Source organism: Coregonus clupeaformis, unplaced genomic scaffold (genome assembly GCF_020615455.1).
Source record: "Coregonus clupeaformis isolate EN_2021a unplaced genomic scaffold, ASM2061545v1 scaf1251, whole genome shotgun sequence".
In the NCBI taxonomy this organism is placed as follows: domain Eukaryota; kingdom Metazoa; phylum Chordata; class Actinopteri; order Salmoniformes; family Salmonidae; genus Coregonus; species Coregonus clupeaformis.
The window spans coordinates 59,067-67,373 of record NW_025534705.1 but is presented as its reverse complement, the minus strand read 5'-3'; the positions used below and the strand labels follow the sequence as shown (position 1 = coordinate 67,373).

Below are 8,307 nucleotides of genomic sequence, written 5' to 3'. Positions count from 1 at the left end.
CTACTACTAATATTGCCTCCGTGGCATGTCCAGACACGTGCCGAAGAGAGAGGTCTTGGGGACTTCCCCAGCCTGGGTGCCGAAGCTATTATGAGTGCTGTGCGATTCACGGCCAAACAGGTCCTAGAACAGATATTTTCCAATGACTCTGACTGCGGCGAGGAAGCGGGACGAGAAGCGTCCGAAGAAGAAGACGGGGAGGAATACAACCCAGAGGACGAGGAGACCACAGAGGGCGACGACGACGACTACGACGCCGCAGCCGTCGCGCCGCGCCCGGCACGAGGACGAGGACGAGGACGATGTCCAAGTAGAAGAAGGTCAAGGCGTAGAAGACGAAGCAGAGGCGATGACGACGGCCGGCGGCGACGACCAACAAGAAGAAGAAGAAGAAGAACAAGGGGAAGAACAAGGGGAAGAAGAACAAGGGGAAGGTGAAGGAGAGCGAGGAGAGCGAGGAGACCTCCGCCACTGCCGCAGCCGCCGCCGCCGCAGCATCAGCCCCAGAACACAACACGATATCCCTCGAGTGGAAAGAGAGACATTCGTGTCGAGAAACGGCCAAATCCAATGGTGCTCGGTGCCCTGTGACAACAATCGCGGCGTCGGAGGGGCCGCCGCAGCGGCAAAAAGTAACAGGCCGGTTGCTGAGGTGCCGGAGGACATGAGGCCCGGGCCTACTAGGCAGGCCGTAGGCCAAGCCCGCGACATCCTGTCCACGTTCGCTTGTTCTTCACACCCGAGATAGAAGACATCATCCTGGAGATGACCAATCTGGAGGCGTTCAAAAATGCCACGAGCCCGAGGCGACGGCGACGACGGCGACAGCGACCACCGCCACTACGCCGGCGACTGACCACCACGAAGTCCACGAAGACCGCGAGCCGCGACCGCGGCGGCGGCGGCCGCTGGAGAGCGATGGACTCCACAGACCTGCGAGCCTACGTAGGGCTGCTCATCCTAGCCGGCGTGTACAGGTCCCGAGGCGAAGCGGCCTCTAGTCTCTGGGACGCCGAGAGCGGAAGGACCATTTTCCGCGCAACCATGCCGCTCAAAGTCTTTCACGCTTACTCGAGACTCCTTCGGCTCGGCGACCGCCAGACCAGAGCCGAGAGACGCGCAGCAGGCGGCGGTGACAAACTTGCGGCCGTGAGAGAGGTCTGGGACAAGTGGGTCGAGAGGCTGCCGCTCCTCTACAACCACGGGCCGGCGTGACGGTGGACGAGCAACTGGTCCCTTTCAGAGGTGTGCCGGGGCCAACAACACCGTACAAGAGCACAACAACAACAACACTGAACACAACATTGAACACAACACTGAACACATCACAACACAACACAACACAACACGCTAAAGCTAATCTCTTGTCTTTCGTCTTTCCTCTCCTCCTCTCTCTCTCTCTCTCTCTCTCTCTCTCTCTCTCTCTCTCTCTCTCTCTCTCTCTCTCGCTCTCTCTCCTCCAGGCCGATGTCCTTTCCGTCAGTATATCCCAAGCAAGCCGGCCAGATACGGCATCAAGACATGGGTGGCCTGCGACTCCAAATCCAGCTACGCCTGGAAGATGCAGGTCTACACCGGCAAGGCCACATGCGGAGGCCCCGAGAAGAACCAGGGGATGAGGGTCGTGCTCGATTTGACGCTAGGGACTCAGGGTCACAACGTCACCTGCGACAATTTCTTCACCTCATACGAGCTCGCCGCGCCAGCTCCTGACCAGGAACGTCACCGTGGTCGGCACAGTCAGAAAGAACAAGCCAGAGCTCCCGCAGGCGCTGCTCGCCTCAAAGGACAGGCTCCTCTTCTCCTCCAAGTTCGCCTTCACGTCCACCACCGCTCTAGTGTCCTACCTGGCAAAGAAAAACAAGAACGTCTTACTCCTGAGCACGCTGCACACCGAGGCTCACGTTAGCCGTCGCCAGGACAAGAAGCCGGCCATCGTCCTAGACTACAACAGCAACAAGGGAGGTGTGGACAAACCTAGACAAGGTGATTGGAACCTACAGCTGCAGGAGGATGACCGCGCGCTGGCCCCTGGTCATCTTCCACAACATCCTTGACGTGTCCTCTTACAACGCTTTGTCATATGGAGAGAGCTCAACCCCACTTGGATGCCTGGCAAGCGAAACAAGAGGAGGGTGTTCCTCGAGCAGCTGGGAAAGGCACTAGTGACTCCGTTCATACAAAGAAGGGCCCGTCTCCCTCGCACCCGGCCTCTGCGGCGCTCGTCAAAGCTGTTCAGAGGGCTACGTATCGTGATCAGCCCCGGGCGGGATCACGCCCCGCAGCACCGGACCACGCAGCACCCGGCCCAAGCACCCAACCCCGCACAACCCAGTAAGAGGAAGAGGTGTCAGGTCTGCCCCACAAAGAAGGACTGTAAAACACACACGGTGTGCACCAGGTGTAACAAATACATCTGCAAAGGCTGCTCGCACCCATACTGTCCCACATGTTCCAACTGGGCCTTTAGTGAGAGGGGGACAGTTCGACCCGGAGGGCACGGCGTGTGTACAGAATACCAGGACAACGGGAGGGTTAAGTGGGAGAACTTGCACAATTGATGGCTGACTAAATACTTTTTTTCCCCACTGTATTTATATAAATGACGGTAGTGTGTATATATATAAATATAATGTGTAAAACTAGCAGTGTGAATGTTAAAACAATAAATGTTATAGAATAAGAGTTTACTGAAAATAATAAGTAATTAAGTGAATAATGGAACAAATGTAGTGAATGTGTCTGTTTGTAAATGAAACCTAGGCTATACAATTATTGTAATATGTAAAATAAACATATCTTTCTATGATTTATCTTTCCTGGTTGTTATTTCTCAGTGTCTCAGGACAGAAAATTTGCCAAGTCAATAAAGTTATGCGTCACATTTTGTGTTTACTGACGCCTGTAATGATCTGCGAAATTTTGATTGGTTGACACAGCGTCTGTAGATTGTGTGATTTGATTGGACATCGAGTGTTTGGAGACCTAGGCCTACGTCGTTGGATATTCAATTGACACATGCGCTGAGTTTCCACCTTCGAGAAGGTTGCAAGCCACAGCACAGTTGATTAAGACGGGAAGATTTCTAGCTAAGGTGACGATAGAGTCCCCTGGTGCAAACCAGGAGTACGGTGGAAGTCACTTTAGACAAAGATTCGGATGGAGAGCCTCGTAAATGGCGTCCCTTGAGAAAGCAAGAACAAGATGTATGTCAGGAGAAGTGCAGTATTATCACAAGGAGACGTATACTTGGAATTCGGAGGAGGAATGGAGGGAAAAAGAGAGGCAGAGGAGGTCTAAGAGAGAGAGGGAGGAAGATTGTGAGCTTGAGTCGGTTAAAAATGGCGGAAAAAAAGGGAGAAGGTTTGTTAAAGAAGAATGGTAGAAAATTTAAGCAGAGTGAGCTGAAGACAGGAGGAGAAATGGAAGTGATTGAGGGTGAAGTATCGGAGGTGGTAGGTGTGGTGAAGTACTCAGAGCCCGAGGTTAGCTCCGAGGGTCAGGATAAAGATGAGTCTGTGACAGTAGGAGTGACGTTTTTGGAAAAAGTGGACCCTTGCCTTTTGGCTGATCCATTTGTGGTTTCAGGGTGGGTGAAAAAACAGTTGGGTATAGTGGAATCGGTGAGGGTAACCAGAAGTGGTCTAGTGATAATTGTTTGTGTTTCTGTTGGTCAGAGGGAGAAGGCGCTCTGAGTTAAACAAATGGCGGCAAGAAATGTGAATTGTTTCGCTCTCAAGAAAAGGGCGCCATTGAAAGGAGTGATTACTGGGGTAGCAGTAAATGTAAAAGTTGACCAACTGAAGGGGAAGATTCCCGGTGTTTGTGATGCTCGTCGTTTGGTGCGACGCAAACAGGGTGGCGAGAGTGGGGAAACAGAAGAGTCATTGTCTGTTCTTTTGAGTTTTGAAGTTGAGTCTTTGCCAGACAAAGTGATGTTAGGATATATAAGTTATCCTGTACGAGCTTATATGCCGAATACATTTACATTTACATTTACGTCATTTAGCAGACGCTCTTATCCAGAGCGACTTACAAATTGGTGCATTCACCCTATAGCCAGTGGGATAACCACTTTACAATTTATTTATTTTTTTTTAATTTTTTTAGGGGAGGGGTGGGTGGGGTAGAAGGATTACTTTATCCTATCCCAGGTATTCCTTAAAGAGGTGGGGTTTCAAATGTCTCCGAAGGTGGTGAGTGACTCCGCTGTCCTGGCGTCGTGAGGGAGCTTGTTCCACCATTGGGGGTGCCAGAGCAGCGAACAGTTTTGACTGGGCTGAGCGGGAACTATGCTTCACGCAGAGGAAGGGGAGCCAGCAGGCCAGAGGTGGATGAACGCAATGCCCTCGTTTGGGTGTAGGGACTGATCAGAGCCTGAAGGTACGGAGGTGCCGTTCCCCTCACAGCTCCATAGGCAAGCACCATGGTCTTGCGTAACAGATGCAAGCTTCAACTGGAAGCCAGTGGAGTGTGCGGAGGAGCGGGGTGACGTGAGAGAACTTGGGAAGGTTAAACACCAGACGGGCTGCGGTTTCTGGATGAGTTGTAGGGGTTTAATGGCACAGGCAGGGGAGCCCAGCCAACAGCGAGTTGCAGTAATCCAGACGGGAGATGACAAGTGCCTGGATTAGGACCTGTGCCGCTTCCTGTGTAAGGCAGGGTCGTACTCTCTGAATGTTGTAGAGCATGAACCTGCAGGATCGGGTCACCGCCTTGATGTTAGCGGAGAACGACAGGGTGTTGTCCAGGGTCACGCCCAAGGCTCTTCGCACTCTGGGAGGAGGACACAACGGAGTTGTCAACCGTGATGGCGAGATCATGGAACGGGCAGTCCTTCCCCGGGAGGAAGAGCAGCTCCGTCTTGCCAAGGTTCAGCTTGAGGTGGTGATCCGTCATCCATACTGATATGTCTGCCAGACATGCAGAGATGCATTACAATACATTACGATGTTACAGGTGTCAAACTTATGGGCATGTGGTAGCAGTGTGTAGGAGGGAGGCTCCAAGGTGTGAGAAGTGTGCAGAAGGGCATGAGACAAAGGAATGTGTGGCATTGAGGAAAGTAGTGGTATGTGCTAATTGTAGGGGTGCCCATGGGGCTTGGGGATCAGAAATGTCCCGTGCGAGAGAGGCAGGTTGAGGTTTCCGGGGTTCGAGTAGTGAAGAAGTTGTCATATGCTGAGGCAGGGAAGAAAGTAGAGGAAGATGGGTCAAGGGGGAGGAGTGGTGAGAGTAGGAGATATGTACCAGTACAGAGGGATAGGCCAACAAGTGAGATATGTTTCAGTAAGATTGGATTTTTAGCATTTATAGCAATGGTTATTTATTGTACTGCAGGGATGGAACGTAAGTCTAAGAAAATGTAGGTTGTGTTGGCAGCTGCAGAGAGGTATTTGGGTGTGCGAGACTTGACATCAGAAGAGTTACAGGGTGTGTTAAGTGGTGATGTCCCATCCTTTCAGGTTGAGACCTAGAGGTAGGAATAAATAGATTTAAATAGTGGAGTAGCGTGGTGTTCATTCTATTGTATAAATTTTTGGTATTATTTTTTTTTGAATTTGTGAGTGTAGTTTTAGATGGTAGGGTATTTCTTTATTTTATTTTTATTTTATTTTTCAAGCAAAATATAAGGGAGTTGTACTCCAGTCTAGTAGGTGGCGGTAATGCAACATATTGGATGCCAACCGCCGTTAAACCTCATCGAAGAAGAATAAGAAAGATAATTCTAAATCTGTCATTAATATTTACGTTTTTACCGAATAGTTCTTAGTCGCAATTGTACATCTAATGGTAAAGATGGTGTCAGTAACTCATTGGGACAGCTGATTGACCTGATGGAAGACTCCTAGTATAGATACAGATGGAGTCAGTAACTCATTGGGACAGCTGATTGACCTGATGGAAGACTCCTAGTAGAGATACAGATGGTGTCAGTAACTCATTGGGACAGCTGATTGACCTGATGGAAGACTCCCTAGTAGAGATACAGATGAAGTGAGTAACTCATTGGGACAGCTGATTGACCTGATGGAAGACTCCTAGTAGAGATACAGATGGTGTCAGTAACTCATTGGGACAGCTGATTGACCTGATGGAAGACTCCTGGTAGAGATACAGATGGTGTCAGTAACTCATTGGGACAGCTGATTGACCTGATGGAAGACTCCTAGTAGAGATACAGATGGAGTCAGTAACTCATTAGGACAGCTGATTGACCTGATGGAAGACTCCTAGTAGAGATACAGATGGTGTCAGTAACTCATTGGGACAGCTGATTGACCTGATGGAAGACTCCTAGTAGAGATACAGATGGTGTCAGTAACTCATTAGGACAGCTGATTGACCTGATGGAAGACTCCTAGTAGAGATACAGATGGTGTCAGTAACTCATTAGGACAGCTGATTGACCTGATGGAAGACTCCTAGTAGAGATACAGATGGTGTCAGTAACTCATTGGGACAGCTGATTGACCTGATGGAAGACTCCTAGTAGAGATACAGATGGTGTCAGTAACTCATTAGGACAGCTGATTGACCTGATGGAAGACTCCTAGTAGAGATACAGATGGTGTCAGTAACTCATTAGGACAGCTGATTGACCTGATGGAAGACTCCTAGTAGAGATACAGATGGTGTCAGTAACTCATTAGGACAGCTGATTGACCTGATGGAAGACTCCTAGTAGATATACAGATGGTGACAGTAACTCATTGGGACAGCTGATTGACCTGATGGAAGACTCCTAGTAGAGATACAGATGGTGTCAGTAACTCATTAGGATAGCTGATTGACCTGATGGAAGACTCCTAGTAGAGATACAGATGGTGTCAGTAACTCATTAGGACAGCTGATTGACCTGATGGAAGACTCCTAGTAGAGATACAGATGGTGTCAGTAACTCATTAGGATAGCTGATTGACCTGATGGAAGACTCCTAGTAGAGATACAGTTTTCTACCGTTTCTTTTGGATTTAATTCGCCTGTTGCTACTTGTCATTTTGTACTTTAGGATTGGACCCTTTTGCCGTTCATATCACTTGGAACCTGTTTAACCTCATCTGGATTAAAATGCTTTATTTTACCAACCTGGAATCTGTGACAAACAATGGACAATTAACTAGTGAGTAATAATACATTTAAACTGCAACAGCAATTCTCCTTTTATCTATGGAAATATTGTAAGGAACCATACCTGTATTTAGGTGTTTATTGAAGTGGCCTTTAGTATCTGGGAGTTTAGCCACTTGTTTACTTCAAGTAAAGTTGATATGTCGATCATTCATTCATTTATTTACTTTATTTCAGTTGCTTGAAGAGAATATTATGACATGAATAACGAGCTGAAGATGTTCAAGATGATTCTGAGTTCGGATCTCCCACAAGGCTTTGAGAGTCAAAAAGCAGGATAAGGAAGTGGTGGATGCTGAAGATGAGAAGCAGGAGAAGCAGTGCCAGAGAGGGGGCTCTGAAGATCACACTGCACGTCCTGAGGAAAATTAACCAGAAGGAGCTTGCTGACATACTGGAGAAAAGTAAGAGCTGTCTGTGTCACGGTTTCGGCGAGGCTGCTCCTCCTCCTTGCTCGGGGCAGGCTTCGGCGGTCGTCGCCCCCGGAGTACTAGCTGCCACCGTTGTATGTTATCGATGTTTGTTTGGTTTTGTCTTTATTGTACACCTGTTTCCGTTTGGGTTAATTATGTCCCCTATAAGTTTCTCGTTTTGTTAGTCGTGTGTTGTGTGTAATTGTTCCGCCTGTCAGCAGGTGCTGTATTTTGTTTTGCTCCATTGTTTGGAGATTTGTCGCACTTGTTTGCGCATTTTGTATTTTTGGTGTTTACGCACGGTTTGCGTAATCGCTCACCTCCGGGCTCGTTTGAGGCCCGTTAGTTTGTATTGTGTCGTCTACTAAAGTCTGTTGGACGAAGCTTCTGTGTCCTGCGCCTGATTCCTGCACCACATCCACATACAGCTCTTGACAGTCTGCCTCATGTTGAATCCTGTTTTTAAACAAACATTTAAAAGCTGTAGCTAAAGTACAGCTAAAGTAGCTGTGTAACTCAATGATAGTGTTGCAGCAGTAACACAATAGTGAGAGAAAAAAGTTGATACTTCACAGGCTCTAGAGATGTTATAGTTGTACTTATCAACACATTAGTCATATATTCTGCATTATTAAGGTGTCTAGTATGATTCAGAGAAGTTTCATTTGATTTCTCAGAATGGTCACAACAGGGCCCGGATATATTTTAATATACACTCCCGTTCAAAAGTTTGGGGTCACTTAGAAATGTCCTTGTTTTTGAA

At 48.3% G+C, this 8,307-nt stretch overlaps 1 pseudogene; it reads left to right on the top strand.

Annotated features, from left to right (window-relative positions):
• The first annotated feature begins 765 nt into the window (after window positions 1–765).
• On the top strand, window positions 766–2,166 carry LOC123486522 (annotated as a pseudogene).
• Window positions 2,167–8,307: the final 6,141 nt, after the last annotated feature.